General features: G+C 36.6%; 1 protein-coding gene across 1 annotated transcript in view; it reads left to right on the forward strand.

Moving 5' to 3' along the window:
• The window catches only part of ELP4 (elongator acetyltransferase complex subunit 4), a 208,026-nt gene that overhangs the window by 112,153 nt on the left and 79,264 nt on the right, over nt 1–16,609 (forward strand). The window lies entirely within an intron of this gene.

A 16,609-nucleotide genomic window follows, 5' to 3' on the forward strand; every position in this document is an offset into this window, starting at 1 on the left:
AATATTGATTTTATCAACAGAATCATACCATAAAAGATCACCTATTTATTATCCACACTACCTGGCATATGTAACTGGTAGTCAGATGGAAACAGCAAGTTCAACGGGGCACTATAGATCAAGGAGTCTTGTTATTTTTCATTTTATTTTTAAAGACCATAGAAATTTCTTAAGCAAGGAAATAAGATCACATTGAATCTTAAAATGTGAATGTGTTTTAAAAGTAATTTGGGGTAATCTGGTAAGATAATTTTTAAGGCCTGAGATTCTTGAATTGGAATCTATTAGCATTTTCGTTAGGAAACTTAAACATGAGGACAGTTTTACTCAAAATTGCTCTTATTTAAGTTAATGCCTATTATTGTTATTATTTTTAAAATAATCATATAAATGTTGTGTCCATGGCATTTGAACATTGTTTTAAAATTAGATGAAACTAAACTTTTTTGCAAAGGTGTTTATAATGTAAAACAGAAAAGATTGCATGAAACCTCACCAAAAGGACTCAACTTGGTGTTTTCAGCCTAATAAAAATGTTGTAAAAATACTTGTAAGCTTGAAAATCACACTAGCTATTCTTGTTTCAGATTCTGTTTAATATATTGTTCCGTATGATTTTATAATAAACAGATTACTCCTTGAACAGGAATTAAGAATAAAGCTGCCAGGAAGGGGTTTTGTTGTCAGAGTAGTTCCCGCCTCATGTTTTGTAAGAGATTTCATGGTCCCATTGTAAAGAGTAGATGATTTAAAACGTGTTCCCAAGATAAACTTTCCCATTGTCATTAATGAGGATGAATAATACTGAGTGACAAGTGCATTAGGAATGACACAGAAAGAGCTGTTAGATTTGTCAGAGTGTATCACTTCAGGCAGTGACACTTGAGGACATTCTTTATGTGGATATTTGGGGTGGGGGGTCTGATTTAAAGATACCAGAGCTTCAGTATAGAATAATATGTTTTACTACTTATAAATATATTTTTTCAGCGTTTAGAAAATATTTGGGAGGTTGTTTAGGTTTTCTTTCACATTTTAAATTTATTCTCTTATTATGTTCTTATTTCTTCCTAAGAAAATTATCAAACTGTAACATGGAAATGTTAAAATATTTATTTAAAAACACTGATTTTTTAAGTCTTATTTTTTGGAATAGCCAAGCAAAGCAAAGATATTTAAAATTACATCAATTTTTAAAAAACATTTTACTGTCTTATTCCTATGTATGAGGGAACTCATGCATTACCTTGAGCATAAATATTTTGAAATAAGATAATGCATGTAATTTATATTGTCTTTGTAAAAATATATTACTTTACAGAAACGTACTTTAAATATTAATCAAGGAACAATTAATAATGAATGACTTTGCTGGTATTTAAAGTATTTCCAAACCGTAGTATGCCTCTCGGTTTCAGTTTCAAATATGCAATTGGTCACTTTTACGCCTTGATTCATCTTTCATGCTGCCAACCAAATTTGGTCTCCGTATCCCTGTTTGACACTAATAACGACTGAGTCTGTGTTCATTTGTGTTCAAGATTTCCCAAGCGGCAGTTTGGAGCTAAGATAAACTATCTATCATGATTGCATACCACTAATCTGTCTCACCCAAACCGCCCTATGACTGAAATCGTATTTGACAGTTCACCTCTTCTTGATGAGCCTAAGGTGAACATAGCTACAGACCATCCCTGGGAGGACATGGCAACTACTCCATATGCTAGGGAGGCCCCTTTTATTTGTGAAACAAGAGGAACTACGCCTGTGGTGGAAGGGGAGATTCTTGCTCACTCGCTCGCTCTCTCCCTCCCTCCCCGTGCCCCCTCTTCCTCCCTCCCTTCTTCCCTCCCTCCCTCTCTCTCTGCCATTACAAGTTCTGCCTAAAGTTTCACTGTGTGGTTAAAAAACCATAAAGTCATTTGAAAAAACTATTTATGGTTTCTAAACTGGTCTCTTATTCACAGCATAATTGTCAAATATCAAAGCTTTCCTGTTAGTATTTTGACTCTTATCAGAATCCACCAGTTCTTGAAACATCTCAGTAAATTTTTGTATTACAAAAGTGTTTCTAAGAGTTTAATTCTCTCCTTTTAACTTAAAAATATTTTCAAAATAAGTTGCAAATTCTTTATTTAAAAATTATTTTTAAAAGATTTGAAGAGAATAATAAACTAAACAGTGTAGCAGGAAATATTTTAATTGTTTAACAAAAATTCCTACTGTAAACGTAATAGTCATTTTTACTATTGCTATGCAGAATCTAGAGAAAAATTATTAAGAAAATAAAATTGTTTAACTGCCTTATATCCTTTCTGTAAAAATATCTTTCCTTTGGGATCAGAAATTATCAAACATTTTGAGATGATGGCTAAAGAAGTGTTAACAGATTTGTTGTTAATGCCCTGAAAAAAAGAAATCGGAAGTACTTTTCAAGAATGTATATGGAGGGTTTAATGTAAGGCTGCTTGTACTAACCAACATGGGGAACCAAGTGAACAACAGATTTGATATGGAAAAGGAAAGACTGAGTTTATTTAAATGAAGCACCTTTGATATTAAAATGGTTTTTCAAAGACCACATATAGAAATGTGTTATAAAATGTAACCTGTTGTCATCTGTCCTGTGTGGAGTTGTAATTCCACCTAAAGATGTGCAGATGAAAAATTTTGCTCGTGTTGTTCTGTTGGTTCATCAGAGAAGTGCTTAGTGAGTTTTACTCCTCATTGTCCTCTACAGTTCATCATTCCCTGGAAATATGCCTTTTAGTAAGGGCAGTATGTTTCTGTAAGCTTCTTAATCAGCAATACAATTGCTAATGCATTCTGCACCAAGGTTTTCCAAAGCACCTAATATCTTTTTTGTAAACTTAAATAAATTAACTTCCTAGAATTACAGAGATATTTAGTCCATATAGTGAATGAAACACTCATTTTTGATGCAATGTAAATTATTTTTAAATGAAATTAATTTGCTTCAACTTTTATTATTTTCTACAGTATTTTTATTTCAGCTAATATAATGGTTACTCATTAGTCATTTAAAATTTCAGTAATGTCACCTAAAATAAATATTCTGAAAAGAAGTCAAAATAAACTATTTATATGTTTCCACATTTTAATTTTAACTCTGTAATTTCTGCAGTGACCTGCATAACATACTTTGGTGATATGTATTTCTGAAGAAATGGGAATACTATCAAAGTAAATTAATAAACTGTCTAAGTATATTCTTTGTTCTGAAAGCAGTTAAATGAAAAGAAAATCTAACCTATATATTGATGCCAGTGATACACAGCCTTAATTTTGTGCTTAAATCTTAACTTAGGCAGTAAAATCTGTGATCCATTGATCTTATCAGACCCAGTTAACTCCTCCCATCTAATTACATGATCATTGAATATACTTTTTTTATTATATGATGCATCTGCATATTTTTTTACATGGAATTGCTCCCACTTTTACCACAAGCATCTATTTTCTAATCAGAGGAGTTGATATTATATTGTTTTACAGTAAATATTTAAAAAATTAAAAATGGTAATTATTGAATAGTTATGATCTAAAAAAGTAATTGCTTCATTTGGAAAGCAGATTTTGTTTATTTTAAATTTAGAAAACCACAGAATTAAAAGATGCTTTGTGTAATACTTAAATAATTATGTTTTTTGTTTTGGGTGTTAATACAACCTTTCCAGTACTTTTTAAAATATGCTTATGTGTCTAATCATGGTACACAATGAATCTTATTATAAATGGGACAAGAAAACACAGTAAAATAGCAATGCCTTTTAGTGAATAAATTATATAGACTTATGCTGGAAAATGCCTTGATACCATCACATAAGGCAAAATCATTGTGCTCTTTAGACAATTTTTAATAAAGTGATTGGCATGACTCATTACTTGTTTGTATCAAGAAAAAAATAATACTTTCCCACTAAAATAATTCCCTCATCTTTGCTTTTGAAATTGAGATGAAATTTCCTTTGGTGCCATGAGGGGTGGGTGGCAGTGAGATTCTCACAGAGAAAAATGTAAGAAATCCTGTCATTTTTAGTACCCTGACCTATGGTGAAACCCTTTGTTATTTCAATATAATGTACATCATTGGCCAATTAAAGTTTCAAAAACTAGTTATGTGAGAGAAAGATTAACCAAAGATTTTTGTTATTTCATTCAATAACTACTTATGAAGGTACTTTCAGGTGAATATTTAATGTAGTCTTTTTTCCAAAATACATGTCCTTAAGATCTGGCCTCTGGCTGCATCTGCAGTCTCATCTCTTGCCCGCACTCCACGCTACAGCCTGACTCTTCTGTGCAGACCCTGTCATGTCCCAATCTGTCACCTCCAGGTCTTCTATAAATGCCAAAAATACCCTCCACTTTCCTGGAAGAAGTGTTCTTGCCAGGTCAGTCGTACTTTTTCTTTAGTTAGTTCTCCATGTGGATGTCACTTCCTCTAAAATTTCTTTCCTCACTTTTCAAGACTACCAAACAGAGGTTTGGTAGTCTACCTCTGTACTCCCAGCGTGCCTTGTAAATTATCTCTGTTACAGCACTTGTAGCACTATTTTAATTCCCTGTTTCCTTGCTGTCCTTCTCTTTATCCTACTGTAAGCTCGTAGCAGAAACTGTCATGTTCTCATTCACTGATGCATCCACAGAACTTAACACAGGATGCAGTTTACAGGTGTGACTACGTGAAAGTTTATCCTTATATTTTTATTAATGATTATATTACTTATTTGTGTTATAACTGTAAACCTAATTTTCCCCACCCCTGTACAGTAGGTGTTCAGTAAATATCTGTTGAATGAAAAACTGATAATATGTGGAACTTGGTTAAATATCTGGCATCTCTTTTTTTCTGTCACGAGAACACTACAGTGAGATCTACCCTCTTAACAGAATTTCAGGTGGGTCTTACATTATCATTGACTATAGGTACATGGTGGTAACTTGTCTGCATCTTTAATTAGCTCTCCGAGTGGGTCTCAGTTTTCTGCTCTTATGGGAAGATACTGTTGGTCAATTCTCAAAGCCCAGTCAGGGCACCACCCCTTTCCCTGCTGCAGTAGCCACACCAAACTGTTTAAATTTTCCCTAGTTATCAAACCATTTGTTGTCTTTAAGGCTGGAATATGCCCCCATATCAACTTGGAAATTAAAAAAAAGCTTTAACACCTAACTCAGAATTTTTTTCTTAATGAAAATTTTGCTAGCACCTTTTCCACTCCATTCACCCTTTCCTGCTAATATACTGACTTCTGTCTAAACCTTCAGCATCCATAAAACTCACCTTTTCAATCAGAAAGTCTATTACTTAATGCATTAAAACTTGACTAAGTAATTTCAATTTAAGTGCACTTTTCTTGCTAGTCTATATTACCTTTTACCTGTAGACATGTGGTAGCAATCCAGTGTGGACACCTGTCAGGATCATTAATTAAAGGCAAACGAACTGAGCATTTAAAAATGTACCCTTGAAATAGAGGGGCGGTGCCAAGTCGATATTATCTTGATGACACTGGATCGCAGTATCCCATGGGCTTCCATGTCCATTGTTCCCAGTCCATTGACATTTATATCTATTATCACTTCAGTGAAACTTGATTAATTATTTTATGATAATTTGAATCATTGTTTAAAATTCAGTTTACAAGTGTGGTGTCCTGGCCATCTTCTGCTACTATTGCTTCAGAGGGTTTGGAGCCGCTGTGCTGTTGAGGGAAGATGATGTCTTCTTCCAATTCCTACGTGATCAGCCTCATTGTTTTCTGAATAAGAGGCCCCTTCTCACTCTCTCTACGTAACAGTTTTATGCTGCAGACATCAGAGATGAGGACAAAAATGTCACGTTGGGAATCTGTTCCCATGACACTCTGCAATAATACACAGTAAAAAATTAAAGCCAAGAGAGCCCTTTGCTTTTTCCGTGGTGGCAAAAATCATGTTTCTCAGGGCTTTTCCTCTAAATTGGGCATTAAAATAACCATTTTTATATAATTTTGAAGGTTGTAATTATGTCTTGAAATTTTTATTCATAAACAATTTCCCTGTCACTCTTTATAAGGTTGTTTTTTTTTTCCTAAGAAATAGGAATTATAGTTCCAACTTTTTAAATTAACTTCTAGTTTAGCTGGAGATTTATAATCTTAATCCATACGTAATGTGTTTGTCACTTAGGAATATTTTTTAAAAAGCATGAGTTAGTCATTTTGTATAATGCTATAATTATATCTTTCATCAGGGTAAAAGTAAATAAAGGTAAGGGTAACATAATTCCTAATTTAAGATGCTTTTTCAAAGTATAAGGCTTATAATTAAAGATTTCAAATAAAAAGTAAAGGGCCTGGTACCCTTACATAACAGTCTAATTTTCAAAATAAGACCATAAAACCTAGCTGAATGATTTCTTCCCTTACACATTTACACTGCCCACTTAGAAGTTTTTTGTGAAAAATAATTAAAGTTAGTATCTTTACTCTGGAGAACAGAACTTAAAGATGAATTTTATAGCTCAACTAACATGCAAGGTTGAGAGCAGAAATAATTTAACTAGCCTAGTGCCATCGGAAAGTATTTAAGATTTGCAATAGGAAGTATGTAAATTACCATATTTTTCAGACTATAAGACACACTCCCCCACCCCACCCCGCCTTTCCCTCCCCTTTCCCCAAATGTGGGAGGAATAATGGTTATTAATGCTGCTGTAGAGTTCTGTTTACATTTATACTGGTGAAATATTATGTTATTTATATTATAAAATATTTTACCACATTTTTTTGCTTCAAACTTTTCTTTCCTATTTTCCTCCTCTAAAACTTAGGCACGTCTCATGGTCCAAAAAATACGGTATTCATTTTGCATTAAACCATTGGGGGAAATCACATTATGAGTCATGAAAAGTAAACATCACACCTTATACATGATTTCATAGATTTCATACATATAGGCAACATCTCACTAAATTGAGATATAAGTAAGATGACATGTCTTTTTATAACCAAGATGTATTCCCATTTTCCTACTTTCTTTCAGTCAGACTAAAAGGCACATAAAATTCTAGCCTCGCCTAGTCTAGCCTACCACCTAATAAACCTGACAGACACATATTCATATCTAGATGCAGTCAAAGATACCCCCAAACACAACGGCCTTTCTCATGGCACATCGAGCTCCCCAGTGGATGACGGCTACAGCATCTCAAGAGAGAAAGCAACAGCCAAGACTTACATGTGATGCAACTGTGCAAAGCACTTGCCTCCCCTGACTGTGCTAAACACAGATTTCTGTGACCCTCTGAAGTAGCCATGTGACTGAAGGTTTAGCTGCTGGCAACGAAGGTGGATCATCACGCTCTAGGTCGGCTGCAGCATTACCAATCTCTTCCTCCAGCCAAGAACTTTGTTTTAAGCAGGGACCGGCTGGTGGGCTGTGTAGTATTCATTTTGTTTTTCGGTGAGGAGGGTGTGGGCAGGAGAGATGAGGCTGATGACTGTAAGTCGTGCACTCTTCAACTCTAATTTCGCATACGGACAGGAAAACTTCTCAACATCTTTGTTGTCTGTCCGTGGCCTTCACCTGCCTGTTCAGCTGGTCCTCGTCTTACGTAACAGCAGTGGAGCCAGCGTGCATGCTCTTTGTGTTCACTGTCATTGCATGATTCTCTGGAAAGGGCTTCTCTGTTGCAGAAGTTTCCAACGGACTGTACAAGTTGTTCAGTTACGTTGAAGTTGTACCAGTTATTACTTTTTTTTTTTGAAAGATAAGCCATCATTGGGACTTTGGGCCTTTTGTTATAATGGCATTTGTTATAAATGGTGTTCATTCTGTCATTGTGGAAGTTTACATGTAACTGGTCGGATCTGATTTTTATTGAGCATATGTGACTTGGAAGTAATGCTCCAAACAGCTGCACATGCACAGTCTGTTTACTGAACAATTCTAAAAACATGCTTCCAAATGGCTTCCGTGTGAGCCAGTGATATTCTGTCAAGTTTAAATATGGAAGAGTAAAGCCAGGAATTTGTAAAACTATCATGATATGACAGTAGTCTCTGATAAGATCACATGTGCCGTGTTTTTGGTGCATAAATTTTAATTCCACCATCAGTCATCCTAACAAACTCTACCTCTTTAATTATCAAAACTTTGTAAGTGTAGGTATGAAGTATTTAAAAGAAAATACCTGGAAGTATACATTTAAACATGCCAAATATGTTTGGAATTTCCACTACAGAAAGTAATTGGCTGGTATTTACTTCTTGATTATGTATCTAATGAAATGATAATTAGCTCATCATTACTGTATTTAACAGAACCTTAGAAGGATTCCTTAGAGGTACTATTAGATTTCAACTTATTATATAAGATTGCCCTTGACTTAGAGATGTGGTATATGGCCGCAAAAACAAACCTAAGTAAGACCTTTATAGGTGTCCAGCAGGGATAATACTGTTAGCAATTCATTAGTCTGTGTACCGCATTGGAAAAAAGAAAGTCCCTGGTATTGTTTCTTATTATAAGCAAACAATATGACAAGATCTCTGTAGAACCTCTTGAAAGCTTTATTTAGTGGGGCATTTAATAGGATGTCATTTAATAAACCTTTAAGACCCTTTAACACTATAAATTATTTAATAAAGGACTCATACCAGAGCATTCATTTACTAAATATGGAAAAACTTGCCTCTGGGTTGGTATGTTAAATTGCTTGCATGCCCTTGGCATTTAATAGGAAAACCTTAAGTGTGATACCACCGGTCATCACCATGTCTTCTGTTGACACATTTTCTTTAATAAAAGACAGAAAATGGGGACATATATATATTTTTATTTGATCTGAATAGAAGTCTGTATTATGAGTATATTTGGAAAGCTATGCCAAAACACTTGATATGCAAATTTTCATTTAGAGGACAGTTAATATGACTTACCTTCTTTGCTGGACCTACCAACACTTTCTCTTTACATCTTGCCAGTTATGCACTTTAGGATTAGAAGTAAATGGAGCCCAAACAGTCTTCCCTGTAGGTAGCCTTGGGATTCCTCACAGAGCACTTGTTTGAAAAATGCCAGGGCATGGTTTTTCTCTAAAACTCAGAGACACTTATAAAATTAAGCATGATTTATTCAGGGTTTATTCTGAAGCAATTTAATTTTGCATTTATGAACTTACTCAACATTCTGTTCATATTACTAAAACAGAACTGAATGTAATTTTTTACATACTATCAGTGACAATGTCATCATTAATTCAGGTTTCTAGTACATAGATGTGTATTGTTTATTTTTTTAAGGATCTGGTATTGTAGTGCATGCTAGGTTTATTTGCACATGATGTAGTAGTAATGAAGCTTTGGAAATTACTGAAGGTAAACGCTTGGTAATTGCTGTGACCCTCTTTTTCCTATTGCTAATCTTACAAAAGCTCGTCGTTTCTTCACCTGATTTTCTTAGCATATAATGTCTTTGCAAGCAGGAAAAGGTGGTGCTGTCTTGATCACTGCAGCTTTAAATCTTGAAGTCAGGTAGTTTGCTAGGGCTGCTGTAACAACTACCACAGACTAGATGGCTTAAACAACAGAAATTTTTATTTTCTCACAGTTCCGGAGGCTAGAAATCTAAGATCAAGGTGTAGCAGGATTGGTTTCTTCTGAGTCCCTTTGTTTTTGGCTTGTAGCTGGCCATCTTCTCCCTGTCTTCACATGGTCTTCCTTCTGCACATGTACCTATCCATGTCCAGATTTCTTCTTATGAGAACCAATCATATCGGATTAGGACCCACCCTTAAGAATCATAATTGCCTCTTTAAAGACCTGATCTCCAAATACAGTTATGTTCTGAGGTGCTCAGGGTTAGAGCTTCGAACATAGAAAATTGGAGGAGGAGGGGGTGCACCATTCGGCCCATAACAGATAAGGTCCATCCTCTGAATATGTTCTTTCCCTTCAGTACTCTGTGGGCTATTCTAAGTTTTTTGCCTTTCCATATAAACTTTAGAATTATTTTGTCGATATCCACAGAATAACTTGCTGGGATTTTTATTGGGATTGCGTTGAATCTATAGATCAAGTTGGAAAGAACTGAAGTCTTGACAATATTGAGTCTTCCTGTCCCTGCCTGGCTCCCCCTGGGGTTTTGTGATCTCCAAACTTCATTTTCCCTGAGCTTCCAGCAATTCATCACTTACAGCTCAGGTTCTCCTTCTCTAGTACCGGTGCCTGTGGAGATTTTTATTCCCAGGCTTTTGATCTGGTAAATTGCAGTTCTCTGTATCCGCCTGTCATCTCTACAGTTGTGGGGTGGGGGTGGGGAGCCATTTGCCCTGGGACCCCAGTGCTCTAGTGAATCTAAGAAGAGTGGTTGATTTTCAGTTTGTTCAGCTTTTTTCATGTAGTGGGGTTGGGAGTGATAACTTCCAAGCTTTTTATGGTCAAACCGAAAGCGAGAACTCTCCAAGGTACTTTTTATTATTGCAACATGATCATTAACAAAATTAAGCATTTATTGGTTCATTATTCTATAGCAGGAACTGAGGTATAATACATTATGTCTTAACACTGGCAAAAATCCTATTTCCCCAAAATGATATTTATGAAAATATTTCTATATTTGCATCAGAAGTTTTTAAAACATATATAGCCTAGAGTTCTGACTACTGGTCTGCAGTCCCGCAAAAAGAGAAGAGATTGATGGAAGGAGAAAAGGAAAACTTTCCATGTATTCTTCTGCAGACTTCTGTCTTACAACACGCTGGGCAGAACTTTGCATATGGCCACCCTGGCTGTAGGGAGACTGGAAAAGTGAGAGGTTTTAGCTTTTCACATTACCCCTCTCAAGTGAAAAGTAGCAGGAACAAATCTTGTGTTACTTGGGGGTTTTTATTGAGTTTATTGGGATGACATAGGTTTCAGGTGTACAGTTGTACACCTGAAATACAGTAATACATCCATCTGTACATTGTATTGTGTATTTACCACCCCAAGTCAAGTCTTTTTTTTCTTACATTTTATTTGTTTATTTTTAAAGAAGGGAGGGAGAAAGGGAGAGAAACATCAATCTGTGGTTGCCTCTTATGCACCCCCTACCAAGGACCTGGCCTGCAACCCAGGCATTTGCCCTGACTGAGTAACCCTTTGGTTCGCAGGCTGGTGTTCAACCCACTGAGCCACACCAGCCAGGGCCACTTTCTTTTTCTAATCCTTTCTAGGCTGCATCACTTAATCAAAGGAGAAAGCAAGCTCACTTGTGAAAATATATATATATATTTTTCATAGTCTGTAATTTATCTCATCGTGTTAGCTTTAATTCAATTAAGATTGCCACCCTCTTTCTCTTGTTAATACCAGTAAATCTGGCATCTTATTATTTATCTTAGCACTAATTTTTATTCTAGATTCTACCTGTACCATATTTCTGATCTTTTGTTTTTCTGTTGTATGTCGTAGAGAGTTTTTTGGGGAGGAAGGTGGTTATGAAATGGTTTCTTATCTTAATTTTCCTAAATACAAACATTCACTATAATTAGATGCAAACATTTGAATATTTCATTAAGACTTTAGTTTACCTGGATAAGGGAAGAAGGCCCTTTTTCGTGTTATTCTGGAGAGAATGATTGTGGGTTTTCACTCATGGGTGATGAATTTTACACAAGGTTTGCTGATCAGATTTATGCTTTAGAAAGATCACTTGGGCAGCAGTATGGAAAGATAAACGGGAGGGAATGACAAGACTGGAAGCGGAGTCAAGTTAGGAAAATGTTGTAGAGGCCAGGTCATGGTCATCATCATAATGGTCCAGACTGAGGAATGAACCTGGCAGAAGTGAAATAAAGGCTACACACTTTGGTCACTTGTTAAGGTAGAAGGAGCCTAAGGTGGCTTTGAATGACATGATTGGATGGGTGTCTTTCACTAAAGAGAGGACCATAGGTAAAGGTGCAGCTTTGGATGTGTAGAATGGACCTTCAGGTGGAAGCAGCCTATGAACATTCGGATGTGTGAATTGGTTAGGGGGGATAGACGGGCCAGAGATACCAATTTAGGAATAGCTCTTACATAGCTGGTAATTGGAGTGTTTAGAGTAGGAAAGATTAGAACATATGTTTCAATTCAGAAAAGGAAAAAGCAAAAGAATCCTATGGTGTGGTCTCATGGAAATTGAGCGAGGAGAGAATTTTGAGGAGAGAATAAAGAACAATGGTCTTTGTATTGAACAATGAATGACAAGTCAACAGTTGAGTCATGGAAAGAGAAGCCCATCATATTGAGTCATGTGAAGGTCATGGGCAACCGACCATTGACCAAGATGTTTCAGGGATATGAACCAAGATGTTTCAGGGATACAGAACCTTGATTACATACAATTGGTTAAAGACTGAATGGATTTTGCAATTAAAAAATATAAAATAATTTTGCAATTAAAAATATATTTAAAAAGTGAATGGGAGGTAAAGAAAGAGAAATAGCAAGTATCCACTCCGTTTCTGATTCTTCAGTTTGAAAGAAAGGAGGAAGAATAACAGCCAGAAGGTTGGAGAGTTTTTCAGTTATTTTGTTTTCCCACTCCTTCATTGATTAAAATGTTGCATTTTCATAAGTTAATGTTAAACTTTGTATCTTTTAATAATTAATCACTCTATAATTCTTTGGCTAGTGGCATAAGTTTGAAAGAATCAATGATGCCCCAAAATCAAATCAGGTGTAAATACTAAATTGTGTGATTCCCATGCATACACAGGATTTAAAAATATTTATGACAGAAATATGTAAAATCATGATTGAATAAAAGGAAGAAGTTGACAGCGTGTTGGATAAATGTGAGATATCTTACAAATGATTTTTAAATGAGGCCATCTGTTAAAGCTTGCTGATGCTCTCAGTCTGGAGCAAGAGGTTATTTATGTTTTCACGCAAATCAGGCTTTAACCAAAATACTTTGGAAAAAACAGATGTCTTATAGAAATTCATTATTCCTAAAATAATTACAGCCCTCTAAATGTTAACATCCCTTCCTACAAAGAATGGTATTATGCTAATACTGTTTATATATGTGAATGTGAAATTATTGTAAATTATTGTATCATTGCTGTAATATCATGCAATGGTTTCTCCCTGCCCCACCTCCAACCTCACCCCCAGGAGATACATGCCTGCTTACCAGGACCAATTTTCTACTTATTTAGCCAAAAATAATTGACCTTTGAAAGTCATAACTCAAGAAGTTGTATTTGAATTAAAATCTAAAGATAAACCTAATCTTTTCAGGCATTCTCTCCTGCCACTCTTATGCTCTTTTTTTAGACCCCCAGTAAGTCTCACTGATACATTGAAGTAAAAGAAATTTCATAATAGATTATAGCCATTCTGTCATGTTTCATAAATGAAGTTGAAGAATTAGTAACATTTTGCTGGGAAATGAACTGCCAGTGTTACTACTATTTTGCTAATATGCACAGCCACTCACTTATAAGGAGTGAACCGTGTGCAGAAGTGCCTAGAGACAGAAATCACGAGAGTCTAAATTCTACAATACATTAATTTGTGTCTGCATTGCAAGAGGTCAGTCTTGCGAGGCTTAGAGACAAAAACTGAAGAGACTTCTCACTTGCAGCTTTTATCGTAACTGAGAGAGCAGTAAATCAGGGAACAGACGAAGATTTGGGGTTTCTCTACTTTACGGCATTTTGTTAACTAGGTCACTGAGTGGAATGCTGAACCAAGTTCGCATTAAGCACCTTGCTCAAGGTTCACTTTAGGATTTTGAGAAGCTTTTAGGCATAGACTCTTTATTTAGTAAACTAATGAAAGTATTGTCAACTGATGTCTTCTTGTTCTTTGAGAATGCTTTTGAGCTTCGGTGGGCTCTTACTTAGATGAAGATAGTGGTGTACGCACTCAGATGATCCATCTCTTTTCTCCATCCTAAGTGCTCTTAGGGTTGAAGCACTTGTCAGAATGGAAGACAGAGGCCTGGAGAGTTACATATGTCAAAGCCCCTACCTAGATCTTTGCTCACGGCAGGAAGTCTGTGCCCACTACTTTCTTGTCTTATGTTTTATGTGCTCTCTGAGTAGTATGGCATGGTGACTTAGGGTGAGGCTCTGCAGCCTGATGGCCTGAGTCTGAGAATGGGATCCAATTGGTTGTGTGAGCTCAGCAAATAACTTGTTCCTCAGTTTCCTCATCTATAAAATGGAGATGATAATATCACCTTGCCCATAGCGTGGTTGTCAGGATTAAATAAGTTAACACATTTAAAAGGCCTGACAGAAGGCCTAACGGGTGGTTGTGGTGACGGGTTTTCACCCAGACAACAAAGCAATGGTCTGCTCATGGAAATCTGGAGAAGTGCTTGCTGCCAGGCAGCACCTCTGCCCTCGACAGCCCTTTCTGTACCAAAGGGATGTAGGTGGTCCCCATGGAGAAGGGGCCCCGAAATATCATTCCTCTCACAACGGAAGGAAGAGGAAACATAATGTGTTTTCACCAGCATTATGTCATTTAATCTTCAGGACAAGTCTTGCAAAATAGATTGTTAGTCAATTTTTACACATGAAGGACCAGAAGCCTTACCCAAGATCAGCTGGTCACTAGATAGCAAAGTCGAGATTTAGTCAGAGCAGTACCCGACTCAAAACGCCCAGCAAAGGAGGAAAATTGGGACAACTGTAATAATATAATCAATAAAATATATATATTTTTTTAAAAAGCCCAGCCATCTCCTTCTCATTCTAGTGGATCAGCTGCCAGCGTTGGGGGCATAGCTGTTTCTGTCCCTAGTAGATGTGGCAAGTTAAAGAGACCGCTACACCAATCCAGTCCACCCTTCTCCCTTCTCCCTTCACGTGGGAGACAGCCCACACGGCAGACGCTCAGATAATGTTTGGTCATTGACCGGACAAATACTGCTTATTTTCCCCACACGCTTTGCATCTTTAATATTGCAGTGTTCTATTTGCACTGAAATATGAGTATCTGTGACATTGCAGGAAGTAAAAACAGAACTTACATGAGACAAAGTTGCCAATGCAATGATACCCTCTTCTGCTGAGTAGATTACAAAGGCTGAGTTAATGAGAAAGTGTGATTGTAGTAACTTCCTATCCTTATTCTATTTTTTTTAAAGATTTTATTTATTTATTTTTAGAGAGGGAAGGGAAGGAGGGAGAGAGACAGACAGACAGACAGACACAGACATCAATGTGCGGTTGCTGGGGATTATGGCCTGCAACCCAGGAATGTACCCTGGCTGGGAATCGAACCTGGGACACTTTGGTTCCCAGCCCGCGCTCAATCCACTGAGCTACGCCAGCCAGGGCACCTTATTCTATTTTTACTATTTTTTTATTTCTTTAAAGAAAATGCTGGCCCCAGAATTCTTGCCTTTGGCCAAAAACAATACTATTCTTATTTGTTAATAACTTTGTTTAAAAATATGGAAGTCAGCCGTGGCTGGTGTGGCTTAGTGGAATGAGTGCCAGCCTGCAAACCAAAAAAATCCCAGGTTTGATTCCCAGTCAGGGCACATACCTGGGTTGTGGGCCGGGCAAGAGGCAACCCATTGATGTATCTCTTCCACATTGATGTTTCGCTCCTTCTTTTTCCTTCTTCCCTTCTGTTCTCTCTACAAGTAGATTTTTAAAATTTTTTAAATATGGGAGTTATATGAATGATAATTATTTTCCACCTATGGTAATAATGTGTCTATATGTGTAAGGCACTTGTATTATAGGGAACTTTACAGAAAGAATTAAATTCAAAGTAGAGGTATCTTTAGTGCATCTATTTTGAACTGATACACAACTACATGAGAATGCTATTGTTATTTTGCTCAGCTAAGTCATGTTCTTGCAATGAAACCTGTGGTTATCCTGCTAATGCCAGTCATTCTAGAAACTCTCCACTATTCCATCACGCCTAGCCATATTTCTGCCTCTCTACAGCTGTCTGTGTAGTAGGCATGTGCTTATCACCAGCGTTTATGTATCTCCTCACAGCACACAGTTGAACACTCTTCCACTGACTAGTTGTGTAACATAGTTATGTAGCCTTGGGAATGTTACCTGACTTCATTGTCCCTCACCTTTTCATCTTTGTGGTGTGTCAGCTACTGTACCAGTTGCTTCATGTGTCCACTTTCAATTATCTTCCTGTACATGTGAAGGAGAGGCTGAAGAGGCAATGTGTTTGTTCATTTCACTCTCACAACAACTTTGAAGTGGGTGTTATTATCATTTTACTGATTAAGGTACTGAGATACAGATGCCTGGCCCATTGCTCAACTTCGCTGCAAAGATGAACCATGTACTCAAAGTGGCCTGGTAAACTCCAGTTCAGAAAGACACCAGTTAAAAGTTTCCAACCATAAACTACTACTTCTGCCTCCATTCTTACTTCTCTTAAAGTGGCAGTTTTCTTAAGAGCTACTAAACAAATGCCTTGTTGACTTCCAGTTTTCTGCCCAAATACATACTTAAGAAATGTTACCTGGTTGACTGTCCTGAAAAAGGGAACACTTCAAACAACCCCATCTGTCCAGGAGAATGTGTGTGATCGCACTGCGGACTCTGGGGTCCTCCAGGCCTGGCTCCGCACTT

This window comes from Phyllostomus discolor, chromosome 6, assembly GCF_004126475.2.
Source record: "Phyllostomus discolor isolate MPI-MPIP mPhyDis1 chromosome 6, mPhyDis1.pri.v3, whole genome shotgun sequence".
Classification (NCBI taxonomy): Eukaryota; Metazoa; Chordata; class Mammalia; order Chiroptera; family Phyllostomidae; genus Phyllostomus; species Phyllostomus discolor.